The sequence below is a fragment of the Dermochelys coriacea genome, chromosome 2, assembly GCF_009764565.3.
Source record: "Dermochelys coriacea isolate rDerCor1 chromosome 2, rDerCor1.pri.v4, whole genome shotgun sequence".
In the NCBI taxonomy this organism is placed as follows: Eukaryota; Metazoa; Chordata; order Testudines; family Dermochelyidae; genus Dermochelys; species Dermochelys coriacea.
In genome coordinates this window covers 166,681,288-166,703,508 of record NC_050069.1, presented here as the reverse complement: position 1 = coordinate 166,703,508, position 22,221 = coordinate 166,681,288, and the positions used below count along the sequence as shown (strand labels likewise).

At 41.2% G+C, this 22,221-nt stretch overlaps 1 protein-coding gene across 1 annotated transcript in view; it reads right to left on the bottom strand.

Annotated features, from left to right (window-relative positions):
* Positions 1–20,816, bottom strand: part of COBL (cordon-bleu WH2 repeat protein) — a 329,136-nt gene extending 308,320 nt beyond the window's left edge. The window contains exon 1 of the mRNA XM_043508632.1: positions 20,778–20,816. The gene's annotated coding sequence lies outside the window, so the exon portion shown is untranslated. The remainder of the gene's footprint in view (positions 1–20,777) is intronic.
* Between the last annotated feature and the right edge of the window lie 1,405 nt (positions 20,817–22,221).

Sequence of the window (22,221 nt, the reverse complement as noted above, 5' to 3'; positions counted from 1 at the left end):
TGCTTAATTAAGCACTTTAACATGGAGCAAGGGAGGTGATAGATTGACACTCAACTTGGTGGTTGATTATATACTATTTAGTAAAGGAATATCAAAATCTTGTGCATGCAACATACCATATGGGAGGAAAGAAACAAGGTGAGATGAAATGGCTGACATTTTACTTTTGATCACCTTTTGGCAGAACTCCCCATCCTATTTCTCATCCCCTCTCTGTTTCTTCTCCCTGAAAAATAATCTGAATTATGCCATCCCAGAGAAAAGTGTTCCCTTTGATCTCTTTCTCAGGTCTTTAAGTTATTTATCTGGTCCTATATTGTCTCACTTTACCTCAAATACCTTTTGTTAAGTGAGGAAAACTAACTGCATAAAGAGAAATATGGAGGCAATGATAATTTCTAGACAAAATACTTCATTGATCTGGAGTTACGGTTGGGAGTACAAATCACTAAACATAGAAGTAAAATAGTTTACATAAAAACCTAAAAGTAACCATTAGAAACCAGACAATTTGATATCACAGTTAAGAAAACACAGACAGACAATTAATTTACAGTGGTGTAAAACCCTTGCAAGTGTGAGGAGTTTATTCTTTAGGCGTGTTATTTTTCAATCAACTCCTTTATAAGGGCTTTAAATACCCAATGGCCAGCTACAGAAATTTAAAATTTGGAGAACATGTTATGACCCCAAGTTAGGTAAGCACATGCTTAAAGGTAAGCCTGTGCTCAAGTAGCCTTCCTGAGTAAAGATGTTTTCCTGAATTGGGCCCTGCATTTGTACAGCTTGTTGATGGAATACAGAGAATGTGCACTACACAGCACTAATTTTCTAATTGATTTCATATATCTATGTCTCCAGTACTAAATGCACTGCTTTGTCACCATTATAACCTTTGCTCTTTTCATGTAAGTGCTATAATTTAATGATCAGGGGTTGGGAAGTTTGCAAGTATAGATATTCTACTTTGTGTCTAATGACATGTGCCTAACGCTTGGGGAATGGATCCTTCCTGAGGCAAGGGGAATGGTTTCTTTCAGTATGCATTTTATCTAATCAGGCATTTGTGCATGACTGTGAACAAAGGCTGGAGTCAGCGCAACCGCCATTAGGAGCAGTGCCAGAGACATCACCAACCTCGTATGGGAGTAAGTGTTTACAGGATCAGACTGCCAAACTGGAAAGTGTATTTTCAGTGTCTCCTCCATGAAGAAGGAGATCTGGGTTAAATCTTGTAAGTTACCCCAGTTTTAAATTATGAAGTCAATTAGTGTCACCAAAATTATGTTTGGTTGTGTCAAAAATAAAGGGAAGGCTAACCACCTTTAAATCCCTCCTGGCCAGAGGAAAAACCCTTTTCCCAGTAAAGGGTTAAGAAGCTATACATAACCTCGCTGGCACCTAACCAAAATGACCAATGAGGAGACAAGATACTTTCAAAGCTGGAGGGGGGTGGGAAAGGGTTTTTCCTCTGGCCAGCCTTCCCTTTATTTTTATGACAGGTTGTCACAGCCCTACTCAACTATACGGGGTAGAAAGGCCACCTCTTACATCCCTGCTCAGATTAGGACTCCAACAATGGGCAGGAAAGCCCTGTCACTTTCTCAATGAGAGGCAGGGAGTGAGAGGAGTCTTGGTTTGAGTCCCCCAACCCTGTTCCACTCAGTGGTTGGAGTTTCTCACAGAGATTGACTAGCTGGGGTACAAAGGAGGGGGTAAGATGCCCCAGAAGAAGGCTGAAACAACATCCTCTCTCCTCAGAGCCAGGAAAGTCAATCACAGTTCATCCTCTGTTCTGCTCCTGGGGCAGAGCAGCTATGTATCTGCTCAGGCGATATTGTACGGTTACGCTGTAGCCCTAGATGAGCTTTTATATGATTGCACCTGTGTTGACATGTAGAATTATAAATGTTGTTGTGGGTCAGAACCATCCTTTCCTTTTTAACATGCAGCCCACTGTACCAGGTTCGCATCTGCAGGTTAGCAAGAGGCCTAATGCAAAAGCAACAACGCTGCTGGCTACCAAATGGTTCGATTTAGCAGCCAGAAAGAGAAGACGTTGGCACAGGTAGAGTTTCATTTATTTCTAATCAACATCATTGCTCAGAAAAGGAACATCAGCTTAGTGAGGTTTACAGGCAATGAAGGAATAATTCTGGAAACTTGAAATCTAAATGTTAACACAGATTATTAGAGTGGTAAAATTTCTTTTAAGCAGTGGATTTATCTTGTAAAAACTACGTTTCAAGTCTTCTCAAGTGTACTCCTCAGCTGAAGGAAGCTTGATTCACCAAGATCAATAATTCAGAGTGAGTATCCATAAAGCTCTGCAGATCCTGGGGTTAGCTGAAGAAGTGGTTTTACTATACCATCAAACAAAAGGTAAGGTTTTTGTAAAATGCCCATACCTTGTCTTAATATAATTTTTAATCAGTTGGTCTCTATAGCAGTACCATTCCCCATGTCTTCTCAGACTACATGCTGAGATTGGCTACAAAAAAAACCAAATGGTTTTGCTATCCCAACTGACATTATACTGCTCATCCTTCATATTCTCTATCTTGAAACCTAACAAATATCACAGTAATGATACATAGCAGCTCATCACCTACAGTTCTCTATGAGTGCTCTAGGAGCATGGTGTAGTTTGAAAATCACTGGTACTATCCTCATTATTCATTTCTGCAGCCTTCTGTTCCTTCCTTGGTAGGTGACAGTTTGAGTCTCTCTGTCTATTGATTCTTCATGAATGCCCTCTGTATTGGATTCATGTCTTCTGTGGGTGGGAACAAATCTCTTCTGCATGAACCAGAGACGAATGGTTTAGTACCAAGAAGAATCCAAGGGGCAAAGCATGCTTTTCCCATTCTTGATAGGGAATATTCCTGTAATCCTGTCCAGCAGTCCTTCTGATAGCAAGAATTTATGGAAAGTTTTGAAGGAAGTAACCATCCAGTATTCTAACTCACCCATTCTGGCCTTGTTCTTGGCTGAGGACAGCCAAGAAACTAAGATTTGGATTTGAAAATTCACTCAGTATCCAGGCACCTTACTCCATCTGAATCCCAGCATAAATCTGTGTGTGCTGGGGGATATTGATGTACATCTGACCAATCTGTTGAATAATATTCTTTAGTTATTGGATATTGGTGAAGTCAGATTTCCCATTGTAGATTGATATTCTGGTGATGGTGTTTTCCCTCCAGATGGTTACTGAGCTTTAAACTTCAGTTGCTGATTCACCTTGCTGAATCAAGATAGATTTTTTATTTCTTCTAAAAGTGGTGGTAGAATCACTATCAATGTTGCCTGATGTGAAGGCCTTTTATATATGCCCCTGCACTTCAGACTCTTGTCTTGGGGGTGTTCAGAGGGTGCAGTATGCTTCTTTCTGATCCCCACACTATTTTGGGATATCTGGCACACCAGGGGATATTATGAGGGAGCAATCATTGTGCAAATGAGCATTCAGACACTGTAATTGTATCTGACCTCTGCATAAAGGGCATACGAATGAGGAGGCTTCCTTTGCTTAATCTAATTTTATGCACACCTGCAGTAGCCAGACATAATTCAATTGTTTTTCAGCTCCACTACATTGCTACCCCACTAAGATGCCCCAGCATGCATTGGACTACTGTCATCAGTAACACCTATGATCACTCATCGAGGAGGGAGAGAACTCCAACTTCATTCAGTCTTGTGAAGGATATGTATGCTTTCATTTTATACCTCATATAGGAGAGACAATACAATAGTTAAGAAGAGAACTTGTCCATGCTGGGTTGTATCGGTATGATACAGCCTTGTGGATGGGGAGGAAACGGTAGACGATATATATCTCAACTTTTGATACTGGCTCACATGACTTCTCATAAACAAACCAGGGAAATAAAGCCAACTATATAAACCCAACCTACTATAAAGTGGGCACACAACTGGTTGGAAAATCCTACTAAGGGCATGTCTATACTTACTTCCAGAGCAATCAATCCAGTGGGGGGGTTGATTTATCACGTCTAGTCTAGACTAGATAAATCAACCGCCGATCACTCTTCTGTTGTCTCCGGTACTCCACTGGAGCAAGATGCGCAGGCGGAGTTGATGGGGGAGCATCAGCAGTCGACTTACTGAAGTGAAGACACTGCGGTAAGTAGATCCAAATATGTCAATTTCAGCTATGTTATTCACATAGCAGAAGTTGCTTAACTTAGATCGATCCCCTCAACCCCACCCCCAAGTGTAGACCAGGCCTTAGAGAGTAGTTATTAGTTGTTCACAGTAAAGCTACAAGGGCATATCTAGTGGGGTCCCACAGGGATCTGTCCTGAGTCTGGTTTTATTCAATGTCTATGATTTGGATAATGGCATAGACAATACACTTATAAAGTTTGTGGATGATACCAAGCTGGGAGGGGTTGCAAGTGCTTTGAAGGAGAGGATTAGGATTCAAAATGATCTAGACAAAGTGAAGAAATGGTCTAAAATAAATAGGATGAAATGCAATAAGGACAAATGCAAAGTACAACACTTAGGAAGGAATAATCAATTGCACACATACAAAATGGGAAATGACTTCCTAGGAAGGAGTATTGCAGAAAAGAATCTGGGAATTATAGTGGATCACAACTGAGTCAATGTAATACTGTTGCAAAAAACAAAAACAAACAAAAAACAGATATCATTCTGGGATGTATTATCAGGAGAGTTGTAAGCAAGACATGAGAAATGATTCTTCCACTCTACTCAATACTGATAAGGTGTCAGCTGGGAGTACTATGTCCAGTTTTGGGTACCAATCTTCAGGAAAGATGTGGATAGATTGGAGAAAGTCCAGAAAAGAGCAATAAAAATGATTAAAGATCTTGAAAACATGACCTACCTGAAGGAAGGTTGAAAAAAGGGTTTATTTAGTCTGGAAAAGAATGGTGAAAGGGGACATGATAACAGATTTCAAGTATGTAAAAGATTGTTATAAGTAATAAAGTGTCCTCCTTAACCACTGAGAACATGACAAGAAGTAATGAGCCTAAATTGCAGCAAGGGAGATTTAGGTTAGACATTAGGAAAAACTTCCAGTTGAAAAGTTAAACACTGCAACAAATTACCAAGTGAGGCTGTGGAATCTCCAACACTGGAAGTTTTAAAGAACAGGTTAATCAAACACCTGTCAGTCTAGATAATACTTAGTCCTGCCTCAGTGCAGAAGACTGGACTAGATGACCTCTCAAGGTCCCTTCCAACCCTGCATTTCTATGATTCTCTGAGTCACAAGTCACTGATCACGTGGCAACAAACTCTTGGATCCAATCTAACAATTTGCTAACATGCCAGCCAATGGTACCCGAGTTGAATATTCTACTCATTGTGTTAAAACTATTCCCTTGAAAAAGAAAAAACATGTTTGTTTATCTCCAAGGCACAGTAATTAAAAAAATATATATTTACTCCCACATTTTTGGCAGATACCTTGATATAAATTATGCCTCTGTGGAAATTATGATTCAGTCAAGTTTAATATACAACTTGTATTGGCAGAATTTCTGTGTTTAGTTTTCAGTTGAAGACCCAGGTGACTTCTAAATGTCAGGCTGTCATCCTAAACTTCTGTATTAACACATTTCTTGACATTTATTTTCACCAATATTATAAAAGAATAATATTTTGCACTGATATAATGCTATTCACTTAGAGTGTCAAAGGACTTTGCAAAGATGTTTAAGTATTCTTTCCATTGGACAGGCAAAGTACTTGAGGCACAAAGAGATTAAGGCCCTGATTCTGTAAAGACTCATTTGTGTGCTTAACTTTGTACCTCGAACTTCAGCCCCATGTGGTGGGGCTCTGGCTTTCTGTCCTGGGCCCCAGTGAGTATAATGCTGACCCTGTTTGGCAGCCCCCGTGAAATCTGTTTGTGGCCCCCGAGAGGCCCCCAGACTTCTGGTTGAGAACCACTGCTCTAACCACTAGACAACTTAGTGTCCCTTAAAGGAGATGATTTACCATTTTGAATTGCCTACATTTTGAGACCAGAACAACTTGTTCTTTTGATAAACTAATTTTAATTACTGCTAGATTGTGGAAGGCATAATCATAAATTACTTAAAACGTGTTCAGAGAGGTACAAGCAGAAAGAACCCTTGTGTATACGGGGAAGCAGTAGATGTGGTATATTTTGACTTTAGTAAAGCTTTTGAGTAAGGCTCAAAAGCCAACAAGGAAAATAAAACCTAGATGGAGCTACTATTCAGTGTGTGCCTAACTGGTTGGAAAACCATTCCCAGAGAGTAATAACTGGTTCACAGTCAAGCTGGAAGGACATAACAAGTGGGTCCCACAGGGATCAGTTCTGGGTCCAGTTCTGTTCAGTATCTCCATGAATGATTTAGTAGAGAGTACACTTATAAAGTTTGTGGATGATATCAAGCTGGAAGGGGTTGCAAGTGCTTTGGAGGAGAGGATTAAAATTCAGAATAATCTGAACAAATTGGAGAAATGGTCTGAAGTAAACAGGATGAAATTCAATAAGAACTAGTGAAAAGTACTCCACTGAAGAAGGAACAATCAGTTGCACACATACAAAATGGGAAATGACTGCCTAGGAAAGGCTGCAGAAAGGGATCTGCGGGTCATAATGGATCACAAGCTAAATATGAGTCAGTGTAATACTATGACAAAAAACCCATCACATTATTCTGGGCTGTATTAGCAGGAGTGCTGTCAGCAAAACACGAGAAGTAATTCTTCTGCTCTACTCTGTGTTGATTAGGCCTCAACTGGAGTATTGTGTCCAGTTCTGGGCACCAGATTTCAGGAAAGATGTGGACAAATTGGAGAAAGTCCAGAAAAGAACAACAAAATGATTAACGGTCAAGAAAACATGACCTATGGGGTTGAAAAAAATTGGGTTTGTTTAATATGGAGAAGAGAAGACTGAGAGGGGACATGACAGTTTTCAAGTACATAACAGGTTGTTACAAGGACGAGGGAGAAATTTTTTTTTTGTTAACCTCTGAGGATAGGACAAGAAGCAATGGGTTTAAATTGCAGCAAGGGTGCTTTAGGTTGGGCATTAGGAAGAAGCTTCTTAACTGTCAAGTCATGTTGCCAATTTTGATTGGACATATTCCTGTTAGTTTCATCACATCAGGGGTGCTATCACATCACATCACATCAGGGGAGGCTATGGCCCCCATCAGTTTTTACCAGCCATAAGGGCGAGCAATGGGAGGGAGTGGGCTGAGAGGAGGGAGCGGGGGATGGGGTCTGGGGGGGCCCAAGAGGTGGTGTGGGACTTGGGGAGAAGGGGTGAAATGAGAGTGGGGCCTTGGAGAAGGAGTGGCATGGAAGGGTGATGCCGTAGTTCTGGTGCCAGTGGCATCCCCACGTTTTTGGAGCTTCTGTCACCCCTGCATCATATGATATAGTTTTTAAATGAAATATTAATCTAACTCCTGGAGACTCCAGGACAATCCTGGCTGGTTGGCGTCCCTACTGTAAGGGTAGTTAAGCACTGTCATAAATTGCCTAAAGTAGAATGGATGTTGTGGAGATTTTTAAGAGCAGATAGACAAACACCCCTCAGGGATGGTCTAGATCTGTGGTGGGCAACCTGCGGCCCATGAGGGTAATCCGCTGGTGGGCTGTGAGACAGTTTACTTTGACCATCCACAGGAATGGCTGCCCGTAGCTTCCACTGGCAACGGTTCACCATTCCTGGTGAGTGGGAGCTGCGGGAAGCAGCATGGGCCCCAGAAACGTGCTAGCCACCGCTTCCCACAGCTTCCATTTGCCAGGAATAGCAAACTGTGGCTACTGAGAGCTGTGGGTGGCAGCGCCTGCAGATGGTCAATGTAAACAAACTGTCTCGTGGCCCGCCAGTGGATTATCCTGATGGGCTGCATGCAGCCCATGGACCGCAGGTTGTCCACCACTAGTCTAGGTAATACTTAGTCCTATCTTGAGTGCTAGGGACTAGACTAGATGACCTCTCGAAGTCCCTTCCAGTTCTATGATTAGTATTAGGATGGTATTCTGTAGAGATTCCCTCTGTGTCATATCAGGCACAGGACGAAAGAAACAAGCCTGATTTACAGCACAATTAAAACACGATCAGAGCACCCAGATACAGCATAGCTCCAGTTTGGTATTGCAGATAGCTTTTCAGTTGTTCCCTAACCAAGATACAGCCTGGAACATTGAAAAGTGAAAGTAGGTTGTAAACAGGTTTCCTCACTTTGTTGGAACATTAATTAGGATGAGGTCTAAAGTGATGGCAGAAGGGTTTAAAATATTTTCTGCTAATTACTCTATAAAACATGTAATAATAATTGGGAAATGGTGTTCAGTTAAAGTCACAAAGAAATATAAGAAATAAAAAAGGGGCTGTATAATGATGAGATTTCTGTATGATGGAATTTGAAGAAGCAGCTGTTAAGCCACTGGGTGTCACTGCCTGCCCACTTTTACGTCTAGTAGATGGTGGTCTGCAAGAACAAAAAATAATCTAATTAAGTTCTCAGATGTGTTTCACCTGGCAATACTCGATGGCTTGTTTAACAACAACAACAAAAAAGGTTTATCATCAATACAACAAGTATTGAAAGGCTTTTGTACAAGGACTGATTGCAAGGAGGTATCTCATTCATCTAGACTGACTTAATTTGCTGGCAGCTTTTAAAAATGCACAATGTTATCCTCTGATGATAAACAATCAAATACTTTGAAAAAGTGGTAACATTGTTAGTGGTGTGTGTGTGGAGGGAAGCTGTTTATGTTAATTGAAACTATTTGCACTTCCTTGTAGTTAGGATCAAGTCCTTAAGTAATCAGACAATCTGACTAGGGCCTCAGGGATCTGAAAGGTGAAATAATGAATAATAAAACAAATATAAAAATAAAGGATAATTATAAGTTACAATTGCAGATTCCAGATTACAATTAGAGTCTATCATTTTTAAGGAACATATTTAAGGTAGCACAATTCAAAGCCTGTAGACAGAGCAAATCAAATACACAGGGCCTGATCCTGCAGTCTGTGGGCAAATAAAACATCTTTTTGAAGTATGTGACAGTTTTGGCCAAGTCAGGATTGTAGGATCAGGTCCACAATCTTACCAGGACAGTTTACATAGCTTTAGATAAGCAGACAGGAGACTGGGGTCAACATGCCTTATATACACAATACAGAAGGGACACACAATAAAGATAACCAAATAATTTATAACTAGATTCAGTGTTTGCCTGTGTAATGTGTAGGTACATATAATGCAGTGGTGGGCAGCCTGCGGCCCATCAGGGTAATCTGATTGCAGATGGTCAACTGCAGTCACTGGGAGCTGTGGGGGGGTTACGGATTGTTGCACTAAACCATAAATCCAGTGTCTCTTTTCAGTCCATGATTTTTAGTGTCTAGTAGAGTAATACAGTTAAAGCTCCCAAGCTCATCTTTTGAAAGTGTTGTGCAGGTTCCCATCACACACATCCTGGACAAGATGGAAAACGCCTCCCAGCCCATCTTTCCATCGCAGAGGCCACCAAACGAATTCTCTTGTTACAGGATCATGCCTGAGTCGCTGTCTCTTTTCTCTAAATTTCTGTATAAGGATTTGTAGAGCAAATATGGCATCCACTATGGCACGAGAGTACAATTGCATTATTACAGACAGTCACAGGATCTGAGAAGATGCTAAAAATGTAGGACTCATTCTTTCAGAGGGAAAGAAAATAAGTGCCAAGCCTGCAATGGAGAAATATGAAGCATATTGCTCACCCAGAGGGAGAAAAACTGTGTACACAGTAGTAAAATGAGATTATAGAGCAATGTTTGACAGATGAAAGACTGAAAATCCATTCTTCATATCTGGCTTCCCTATGTGAATACTCTATCAGAGGCTGAATATTGGTGTGAATTTATCACAAGAATAAAATTAAAAGAAAATCTGTTGAGAGACTGATCAAACACATAAAAGTACAGTCTGATGAGATAGAAGCATCAATAAACAGAGTACGCAGAAACACAGAGAAAGGTAAGTTCTTCTGAACGTGAATGTATGACTGATCATATGAATCAGTGTTTCACCGAGATATGGTTTTAAAAACTACATTCAAAGTCTTTAGAATACATGGTTCCTAAAGGGAAACTGCATTTTTTTAAAAAAGTCAAAGCTTGTTTGTAAGATTGATTTTAAAAAAATAGAGCCACGTAGGAGCCAGAATTTATATTTTGCAGGAAATTTTGTAATTTTGCATTTGTTTTCATTCCAACAGCATTTTGAAATTTCCAGTGAACTTGAATTGTTTCAGGTTAATTGAAACACTTTGTTTTGATAATCAAAATGTTTTAATATAAAAATAAATATTGAAACAATTGAAAAAATCAAAAGCTTCTTTCTGAAAGTGTCAGAAAAGAAAGTTTTCACCTTGCTCTTCTCCCCCTCCCCACCCCATTAAATTTTGTTGATATTGAGATTCTCATGGGAAGTTTTGGTTTTGATGAAATGGCATTATCTGATTAAAAAAAACCCCCCAACACACACTTCTGTTAAGGAAGGGTGGTAGGGGGAGTTACCAACTGTATAAAAAAGGAACAACTTTTCCTAAGTTGTTTTGAAAAGATATAGAAGGAGAGGGTTGTAAGGGAAAAAAAGGTGTGTGTGTGTGTGTGTGTGTGTGTGTGTGTGTGTGAGAAAAAGAGAGAGAGAGAGAGAACCTAGAGAGAACCATGAACTGTAGACATTCTATTGCTTTCACAGGCAAAGGGGGAGTGTGACAGAAGGAAAACAAAAAACCCACACAACCAAAAAAATCAAGAGCTTTCTTTTTTGAAAAGAAAAAGAAAAAGAAAATTCAAATGAATATTTGTTTCCAAATTTCTGATTGATTCTCCCCCGCCCCCAAAATCAAAGCTGATAATTTTCTCACCTAAAATTTGCTTTCAGCAAAATCCAGTAGTTCAGCAGGAACACTTTGTGTTGAAAAATTTCCACCACCTCTGTGCAAGAAGAATTGTGCATCAGGCAGAAACAATACCTTCTGGGAGCGAAGGGAGAAGGGATGCTGAGCAATCCTGGAAAAGGATTTTTGCACCCATGCCTCACATATAGGCCCAACTCTGCTGGCCAGCATGGAGGTGAGGTAGGACTATGACTGTTCCCTCTCCTGGTCTCCTCAAGAGAGTCTATTATGGTGGATTTGAGCAATCATTGAACTCATTGAAGTTCAAACTCTATAGTTGTGCCCATTGCTTGTGCAAGGCACTATAGGAGAATTTCTGGTGCCCAACCCCCCTGGACTTGTGCATTTATGCAGGGACTGGATGCTATCAAATCTTTAATGTTTTCCCAAGTATTTTGAAGAAGTAAATTGCTAGGGATTATTACATTCCCTCCACCCATTTTCTACCAGTCCTACATCATTATGTACTCTCCTTAATAGCTAGTCTATCATCAAAGAACCAGGCTGAACGACAGAGACAAAGTGAGTTGTAACCGTAGCAACAGGAACTATATGCAAGCTCCCAGAAAAGCCCCTTTTCTCAGCTCAACTCTTCTTCTTCGTAATTGTTGTCACCCAGGTTTGCATAAACACATGACAACACCGAGGGACAAACTTTCAAAGCTGTGCACAAGGCTCCTCTGCTGTACTGTGGTTCCCCCTTTAAAAAGGTCTTAACTCATATGTGTATGGCCTCAGTCACCACCGTATCTGATGTTCATTGCATTTTTGGGACAGCTTGGAAGCCTGACTCCAACACATATGCCTACACATTCACTGCATCCTGCGGGTGTGGGGCAAGGATAACAGAAATGATAATTTGCACCTTTGTGCAAATTTGTGAGCATTCCCATACACTACCCCTTGGGCAAACTATTTTTAAGGGTAGGAATAACCTATGCATGTAAAGCCCATTACAGGTTCAAAAGGAAACATGCAGACCATGTCCCTGAGCCCTCCACTATGCCCAGTGATAAATTTGTATCTCTCTTGTTATAGAGGAACCATAGCCTCACAGTATTTGAAAGGGGACCAATATAGGGTAGCCACTGCCTTTTTCTCCTGGCCACAGGCACGTTGCTGCTATCAGTTCATATTTGTCTCCAGTGTTTCTTGCACCTGTTTGATGATTTGCTACCCAAGTCCTTGTATAGCCCATCATGCAAACATGAACAGCAGTATTTCTGTCTGAATTCAGACCTGTTCTGTTCACTAGCTCCAGTTCTTAAACCTTTATTACCATGTTTCCCATTTTAAACACAAATTCAGCAAGTTGCTTAAGCATGTACCTAACTTTAAGCATGAGTAGTCCCACTGCTGCCAATGAGAACACAGCGATACTGAAAGTTGGCCACGTATGTAAGTACTTTGCCGAACCGGGGTCTTCAACAGCAATATCAAAGAGTTAGATATTTTATTTTCTTTACATTTGATTAACCTGAGATGAACGTATATGTCTCAAAGCTATACTGCTGGCTATACCATTTGTTATACCAATTATTGACCATCCTCTGTGTTCTTCTGGGATGGCAGTTCCAAATAATATCAGATCAGGGACTGTAATTTATAGTTTCATTTTTCTGATTTGTGAAAGCCACAATCTCTTGCATTCAGACAGCATTTGATAAAAGCTACACTGCAGTGGGGTTTTAGTATTTATGGGGCAATATATCCTGAAAGGTTACAGTTGCCATCATGTTGCCTAATGCATTTTTCCTTTTGACTTTGAAGGATACCATACCAATTGCTACAGATGAAATGAGCTGGCTTAGAGGAGATAACTATATAGTGACTACATGTACATATTTATAAAAAATAACTTTAAAGTGAAATGTGCTGCTCATGAAAGATGCAGACTTGACATCCCTGGAAATTGAAACTCTGCCCTAATCCCCAGGAGAGTGATCAAGCAGCAGTGTAAGCTTCTCTGTGCTGACTTTCCAATGTTCTTCAACCCTTCCCTAGACAGACCCCTCCTACAGGTTGAAGGTTAATTCAGATGCTATGCCAATTGACTTCTTGACATCTTTGTTGAGACTGACAAGAAAGATGTCAGTTGCAATGATGGTTTTTGTGGAAGCTGTCCACTAAGAAACAGATTGAGATGTGCAACTCATTTCATGCATATACAGTAGACCATAAACTGACTTCCAGTTACTAATAGTCTACAGGCAGATTTTTAACTCTAGACAGCTTTGGGATAGTTTTTTCATTATTGCATCTTATTATCTGAGGCAATGTTGAGGAGCCCATTTTTTGAATGCATGACATGGAATTATGAATTCCCATCATTGAAGACTTCACTGCAGCTTTTGTACAGAGCCTATGTTAAAGATTCTTGTCCTTTAGCAGGGTTATTTTTCTTTGTTTTTTAAAACCATTCCTCTCATTAGTCCCTCTGATTAATGGTGTACATGCTTATTTAAATCCAGTGTTTGGTTTATCAGATTGCATTTATGCTATGGCTCATCCTCATTAGCCGTGGTAATTTCAGTAGGACATAATACTGTAAGAGTGTCATAATGTGTGTGTATGTATGTTTTAACAGGTCTGCATATTTAGTTTACTAAATATAAGGATAGAGCTAAATCCAGGCCGCCTTTTGCCTTTGGGTCATGGAGGGCCCTAAGTGCAGAGTAGTGCATGGGACATGCTGGAAAGAAAGTCCATTGTTCTGGAAAGTCTAGATCTCCTGTGCCCAGCAGATCGGTCAGCTGTGTGGGCATTGGTTGTGACAATGTGAGGTGGGTTGGGACCGCTGGATCTCTGACTATATGGACCCAATTGTCCAACCTCCTATGTGAGATATAACTAGTAGCAGTTTTGGAGCAGGTGCAGGGGTGCTGTGCACTCTGGTAGGGAAACGGTCTCCTTAACACCCATGCACCCCCAAGGAAATCTTTAAGCAGGGCCAGTGACATAGGGTTTTGCACAGAGGTTCAAAACATGGCCTTCATACAATGGGTGGTTTGGTAAAGTTGCTCTAATTAAAATACTCTTGGTTGCTCTACACCCACTTGCATAGAGCTTTGTAGTAATCAATACACTATCTGTAATGCTGCTTTGCACTTAGACTGTAGTACTTTTCACTGGAAGCTAAGAAAGCACTTTATTAACATTCATGATTTAATTCTTACAACACTCCTATGGCATAACTACCTTTATCTATAAAGAAGTTGTGTATACAGTATCCTCAAAATATCACTAAAGGATTTGCATTCTTCACACAAGTTTACTTATGAAGATCAGTTTTCAATCTTATTGATGTTATAGCATGTTTTTAATCTAATATTCCTTCAATTTCAGTGCTCCAATTTTTTTATTTTTTCACTTTCTTAACTTGGTATGAGAAGAGAATTTTTTTAAGATACTGTTTATGGTGAAAAACTCCAAATTAATTTTGTTTACTCATGTTAATGAAAACTTTTTTCACTGTGTTGCTGGATCAGCCTCTATGTTTTCTTTTAACCAGTGTTCAAGTGATATCCCTCTGTATACTGCAGGAACTGTAAATCCCCAGACTTTGCTTCTGAGGAGTGGTAGTTTGAATTTGAATCACAGCCTGGCAGCTGCACCACAACGCCATCCAGAATCGCCTGGTGAAAGCCATTGCACCGTGCCTGGGGGAGGTCGCCGTGAACTCCACCATCCCCGGGACAGACAGCCAGTTGTGACCTGACGTGGTAGTCACCGACGAGAACCAGAAAAAGATCATCCTCATCGACATCATGGTCTCCTTTCATAACAGGACCCCAACCTTCCGCAAATCCCGAGCTCGTAAGCTGGAAAAATACACCCCCCTGGACGACACCTTGAGAGCGAAGGGCTACGAGGTGCAGATGGATGCTCTGATTGTCGGAGCCCTGGGCGCTTGGGACCCCTGCAACGAGCGTGTGCTGCGGACCTGCGGGATCAGTTGATGGTATGCATGGCTCATGTGGCGCCTCATGGTCTCGGACGCAATCCGATGGTCCAGGGACATCTACATCAAACACATCACTGGCCACCGACAGTACCAGGTGGTGTGAGCCGGTACAACATCGTCCATCAACCATGGGAAAGGGACTGAGAGACTTTTTTTCCCCATTGGACCATATGAACTGGAACCATAAACTCACTGAACATTAAATCCCACCAAATGAGGGTAGATCCATCCTCATCATCGTATCTGCTCATTATACTCCACACCTGAACATAGCTTTTATATGGACAACATACCCCCCATATCTCAATGTCTGTACTTTGACCTGTTAAAGTTTTACCCCCAATCGGGGAGATTGCAGATTATGTATTCCTTACGCCATCCGCTCCTAAACTGAACTTCGCACCCCTTGATAATCTGTACCTTATTCCCTGATAACCAGAAACTTCTATGCCTAAACTCTGTATCGTTTTCTTTTTACTTCAACATTATCTTAATAAAATTATTAAATCTGCTGTGCTTAGCACATCTGCAAAGTTAATGATTGCTATTTTTGCCCAATTGCTTTCTGCTTGTGTACTGTGTGGAAAGAATTGCAAAGTGATTTTAAATATTTAAAGATACAGGAAGAAATGTTACACTCAACAAAATTATTTTATATCTGCAAGAACAGCTGCATTTTCATTACACCTGAAGGCTTGCAAATATTGGCAAATTCTTTGCTTTTTAAAAGAAATAGTAGCAGAAAACCTTACATCTGCAATATAATTAATGAGTTAAGACTATTGCAAGGTTAGAAGCAAAGCATTAGCAGTAAGGTGCTCTGAGCTGTTGGAAAAGTTTAAAGAGGTTAGTTAAAAAGAAGAGAAATCATTAAAAGACAATTTGTGGGAAGCAAGGAAATGAGAGAGAATGGGGAATCAGATGTCTAAATTGGGGAGTAGTTGAGCAATGAAAGGATTAGCTTTCATCAAAGAAAAGACAGATCAGAAGGTAAAAGAAAATTAGCAGATCAAAGAATAAGGTGCCAAGTCCATGAAACAAGAGTGCAAACACTAGACAGCTAAACAGGGAGACGGATGAAAAAAGCTACAGCAGGCAGTTGATAATGGTGACTGAGAACTGTAAAGCAGAGTTACAAAGGAAATAACAAAACCAAGAGAGGCTGGCTCAGGGGATTAGTATTGTATATTCAACACACAGTCAACCTGTGGAACTCTTTGCCAGAGGATGTTGTGAAGGCTCAAACTAGATAAGTTCATGGAGGATATTAGCCAGGACGGGCAGGGATGCAAAACCTTGCTCCTCTTTGGAGGCAAAAATTAGGACCAATATTTCACCACTAGTGCCACCTGTGCAAATCCACAGGCAGTACTATGGTGGAAGCTGTTGTAGCTAGAAAGGGATCACTTGTTATTACCACCTTATCAACTAAAACGAATGTGTACCATTCAATCACATTTCTCCTGCCTAAGGTTTATTACTTTGCCAAATTTCAGTTTTCTAGAACCTAAATATGTTAGCTCAAGATTTTTTCTCCCCATCTAAGTGTTTTTATTATCCTCATATTCAAAAACACAGAATCATTTCCTTCCCCCTCAAACTTGAATACCAAAATTCACCTTCTAGCAGAGACCAAGCCTGGGAAATTTAAGCTTCAAGTACTTGTGTGACAGGGTCCTGACTCACCACTGCTGGTACCTCCTGCTGGTTGCTCCAGAAATTGGCTCTTGTCTGCTGCAGAGCACCCTCTGCGCATGGTGTCTCACCTGCTATCTGCTCTGCTGGTTTGGGACCCACATTGCTCTCTGCTCAGCAGCATCCTCTTCAGGACACTGCCCTCCAGCAGTACCCCTTACTCCATCCTCAGTCCCTTCCAGTGGGGGGGGTGAACAACAGTCCTTCAGCTTGCACCTGCCTCAGTGGCCAACCACAACCCCAAAGTCTAGCCTCTCACCTCAGGGGCAAGTTGCAGTCTGTCTCAGCCACACTCCTCTGTGGCCAGGAGCAGTGCAGGGGTGGGGAGAAGAGGGGGACCCAGGCCTACCCGCTACTCTGAGTCCTGACCCAGGGACCCTCTCAGTACAAAAGAGCTGGACCATATTGTGAAAATTCTCAGTGCTCAGTTGCCCTCAGTGATTCATTTCTGACTTCCTTTGGCATGGTCTGGGGCCACTGATTCCAAGTCTGAGCTATTGCTAGTGCTATATCTATTATAGTATTGAGAATAGCTCAGACTTGGAATCAGTGGCCCCAGACCATGCCAAAGGAAGTCAGAAATGAATCACTGAGGGCAACTGAGCACTGAGAATTTTCACAATATGGTCCAAAACCCCAAAGTCTAGCCTCTCACCTCGGGGCAAGTTGCAGTCTGTCTCAGCCACACTCCTCTGTGGCCAGGAGCAGTGCAGGGGTGGGTGGAGAGCCAATCAGGGCCAGGCTGGGTCCTACATAAAGGCTGCTTAGCAGAGGAGATGGCAATCTCTCCCTGACTAGCAAGGGAGGAGGACTGGCTCTTGAGGTGAGGAGGTAGCACATTGGACAGAGATATGCTGGGTAGGCTTGGGGGGAGCAGCAGAGAGCTCCAGACCAGCAGCCAATAAGCAAGAGCCTGTGAAGAGCCAATCAGGGCCAGGCTGGGTCCTACATAAAGGCTGTGTTTTGAGCCACTTCATCTATCTTTATACATCATGCTGGCAGCAGACTGTGCAGTACGACCGCTAGCCATTGTCACCTCCTGGGTGCTTGGCAGAAGACGGTGCGGTATGAGATGAAACAAGGGAAATGACCTGGCTGAGTCACTCCCATGACTGTGCAGTACGACCGCTAGCCATTGTCACCTCCTGGGTGCTCGGCAGAAGACGGTGCGGTATGACTGCTGGCCATCATCTTCTGCTGGCTGCAGATTATACTGTGTGGATCAGTACAAAAGAGCTGGACCATATTGTGAAAATTCTCAGTGCTCAGTTGCCCTCAGTGATTCATTTCTGACTTCCTTTGGCATGGTCTGGGGCCACTGATTCCCCTTTAACCCTGTGCACCTTCTCAGCCCTTTGTAATATGGGCCGCAGCCTGGCAGGTAACTGGGCTGGAGCTCTCTGCTGCTCCCCCCAAGCCTACCCAGCATATCTCTGTCCAATGTGCTACCTCCTCACCTCAAGAGCCAGTCCTCCTCCCTTGCTAGTCAGGGAGAGATTGCCATCTCCTCTGCTAAGCAGCCTTTATGTAGGACCCAGCCTGGCCCTGATTGGCTCTCCACAGGCTCTTGCTTATTGGCTGCTGGTCTGCGCAGACTCCCTAGCCTGCACAGCCTCCCTGGCCTGTTCTACCCCTTTTTCCCAGGGAGTGGGGCAGCCGTCCACTACAACTTGGCTATTGCTAGTGCTATATCTATTATAGTATTGAGAATAGCTCAGACTTGGAATCAGTGGCCCCAGACCATGCCAAAGGAAGTCAGAAATGAATCACTGAGGGCAATTGAGCACTGAGAATTTTCACAATATGGTCCAGCTCTTTTGTACTGATCCACACAGTATGTGAATCTAAAATATGTTCAAAAGGCTCAGAAATGGAGCTGGGTGAAATTTTTCAATGGAAATTTTGCAGTGAAAAATGCAGATTTGACAACACTGAAAAATGTGTTACACATTTGTGTTGGTTTTGCTAAGTTGTTTTAGTAAAAAAAAATTCTGAAAAAAATTGAAACATTTAGTTTTGACTTTTTAAAAAAGTTGATTTTTTGGTTTGACATTATTAATTATATTATTATTATTATTTTACAAAATTTAATGTAATTTAATTTTATTTGAAAATGTTCAAGATTGGTCAAAGATAAAACATTCTTGATTTTGGCAAAATGAAATGTTTCATCTAGCCTGAAACACTTTCTCCCCCTCACCCTCTGCCCAACTTTTTGAGTCACCAAAATTTCAGAAATAATAATTTTTGGTTCAATTTGAAACTCTTTTTTAAAAATTGCCAGCTGCTTGAAAAATCTGTTATTTGCAAGTGGTACTCAGAAGTCCTTATTTCTGTAGTGGGCTGTTGTGCAGACCAGTTGGGGAGGTAGGAGAGGGAAACAGCAGGAAACCCTCTGACAGGTTTTTAATAAACAATGCCAAAAGACTTGCCCATGTAGCCCATTTCTTTAGCTCTAAGTTTATAACTGGGTTTAGCAACCACCAAACAAGCAAAAGACAGCTGAAATGGGTAATGAGTTTTTTGTTTTTTGTAAGGAAATCCTTATCAATCTGTTTTTGAGATAAAAAGTCACCATAATTCACTTCCACTGCTAGAGCAGGAAAAGTGGATTATGTCACAGATCCTCAATTATATTTCAGGTGCTTGTTAGCATTTGGAGAACATAAGTAGGCTGATATCTCTCCTTCCCCAGTTTTGAATATTTTTATCCCTGGTTTTGTTAACACCAGCTTGGAATATGTTAATGTCTGGATTTAAAAACTTCAAGATTCTTCTGTTGATAGTCTGCAGTTCTGCACCTTGCTCAGAAAACAACTGCCCAGAATCAGAGCTGCTCCAGGTTTTTTGCCGCCCCAAGCTCTGAGAGCACAACTGCCCAAGCAAAAAAAGGTTTTTTGCTGCCCCAAGCACGTGCTTGCTTTGCTGGTGCCTAGAGCCGGTCATACCCAGAATCTCACAGATATGAAAAGTCAAGCCCAGGATGAACTATGCCTCTTCATAAAACTTTAATCTGAGTGCCAGTGAAATTCCAGCTTGGTTACAAAATTGTACTAAGAACTTACTAAAACCTATCTTGGACTGCCGGCCATTTATGCCTCAAAACATTTTATTAATTATTATTATTATTATTACTTAATATTTATGACAGTTGCAGCCAGAGACCCCAATCAGGATCAGGGTCCTATTGTGCTAACAAATACAATACAAACGCATACAAAGATCTGGTCCCTGCTCTTATGCTAGTAGCTATGCCTTTGTTTCGGAGGCAGCATGCCCTGCCATGGAATATTAACTTCATCAGAAAAAAAGAGGACCAAGTTCTTCTGTTACCTTGGTGTCAACCTGGAGTGATTCTACAGAAGACAAAGTACACTGGTGTGAGAGGAGAATCAAACTCATGTCCATGCATCAAAGGAGGTTACAATCTTAACAGACTATAGTCTTTTGGGATGGCCATTTTGAAGCTGTTAGCCTTGTTGACAAAAATATTAATATATTATTTGCTACGATAGCGGTCCTCAAAATTTATAGGAAAGATGCTGCAACTATATATTCCTCCATCATTCATATTATATACCTGAAAGACTCCACCTCCATTAACACAGTTACTTGCTAACAGAAAATTGACTAACATTGATTTAAAGTTCTTTTTACCAGTAGCTTTAGGAACACTAAAGAGGATTACCATCTTTGTTTACAAGAACACAAAGTGCAAGTGACAGTGATTGAGCTAGAAGTGGCACATACAGGATGGACGGATCCACTCTTCATAAGGATTGTCCTTCTACAAGGTATTAGCAGCAGCAACAAGGGCCAGGGTCAGCCTCTTAGAAATCTAGGGTGCACTTGAGCAGGTGGTTGTCAGTTTTGAGATCACTAAATATCTTCTCAGGGTGTCTTTAATAGGCAGTGCTTTCCCACTCACAGGCACTGAGTCTGTGTATGAAATAAGGAGAACTTTATAAGAGGGCAAGGGAACATACCAGCAACTTGGGAAAGCACAACAGTACATCTACATGAATGATTAATGAAACACTTCCCTATGGTAACTTAGGCAGTAGTCTATTAACTCAGTTTCCCACCCACTGTGACTGTCCAATAAGGAAATAGCCCTTTACAATTTACATTCCCCTCCCTCCATCTGCCAAATCCCACTCACAGTTTGGTGTCAGTGGAGTATAATCCCAGAATCCTGAAGTACCCTTAAACAGGCCTGTTCTCCAATTTCTTGGGAAGTGCTGCTGGATCCTGAGGCTTCCACATTTAACCCAGCTGCAGCCATTTCAGTAATACATAATGGCTGGGTAAGAAGGGTCTCACCAGAGTTCTGCTGCTGTCTTCTATAGCTTCAGGAACAAACTCTCTCTCTTTCACCCCCACAAAGAGCAATCTCTGTGTTATCTCCTGTCATCAAGTCCTCTCAATAAACAGGATCCACCATAAAAGATCTCTAGCAGCACACAAGGCCCTCAAACACAGTCCTTATAAAAGAGCATCACAAATTTTCCTCTTATTTTCACTGTTTAGTTCCACTACCCAGCCAATTCTGAGCTTCTGTACATTTAGGATGTCTCCCAGCATGTAACTGGAGGAATTCTGGGTAGCAAATGTATGCAAACAAAGCTCTCTTTATAATCATACTTCCCCTATTTACCAATAGATGGGGGCAAAATGCTCCTTTCCCTCTGGAACTTTTGAGCCATCTGGAGTTCTGGGTAAATAGCTATATGTAGATGAACAGCTTTGTTGTTATTCTTCTCCCTGTTCACCAACAAATGGAAGCAAAGAGCTCCTTATTCTCTAGAGATTCAGGCCACATGGCTTACATAACTAAAAAATGTGATTAATCTAATAGATCCAGGCTACGTATAGCAGTGTGACACTATAGCTGTACCCCATGGATGGCCACTCTTCTTCCTCATCTCCCTTTTCTCTTTAGTTGCCCCTTTGGACTTGCAGAGCTTTAATAAAATAAGAGTCCTCTCATTATGTGGATTTCTTGATGGCTTCAGTCTGGAGCACTCACTATAAATAACAGGTTTTCATTTCTACTTTACTTGTCAATAAATGCATTTTAAAAGCCTCCTGGCTATAAGTGCATTGCTATTGTTTTATCCAGCATGTTAGACTTCCATTTTAACAAATATTTTAAAATAGAGCATGATAATCTTTTGGTTTCTGCTTGACTAAGGATGAATGAATTTGCAGACAGACTTGAGGTGAAATCTTTGCCCCAATGAAATCAATAGCAAAACTCCCATTGATTACAAGGGGCCAGGTTTTCACCCCTTGATGCATTCAAGTATAACAAGTAATAAAATCGTTCATAAACATAAGCCTTACAGCCAACCTTGGTGCTATCTACTGGCAGATCTAGCTATGTTTTAAAAACATCAATAAAACAGTTCACATAATGCTATCTTCTTTTTAATTAAGAATGATATTAATTTGTTGTGGTACAGCTGAACAATACTTTCCCTGCTAAATATACTAACCATAGACATGTCTTTTTGACGAGATGGCCTGAAGCCAAAGCATATGTTGTTTAGGGCTGAGATTTTCAGACACTGCAAGGATCTAGATGTCCAGTTCCCATTAACTTT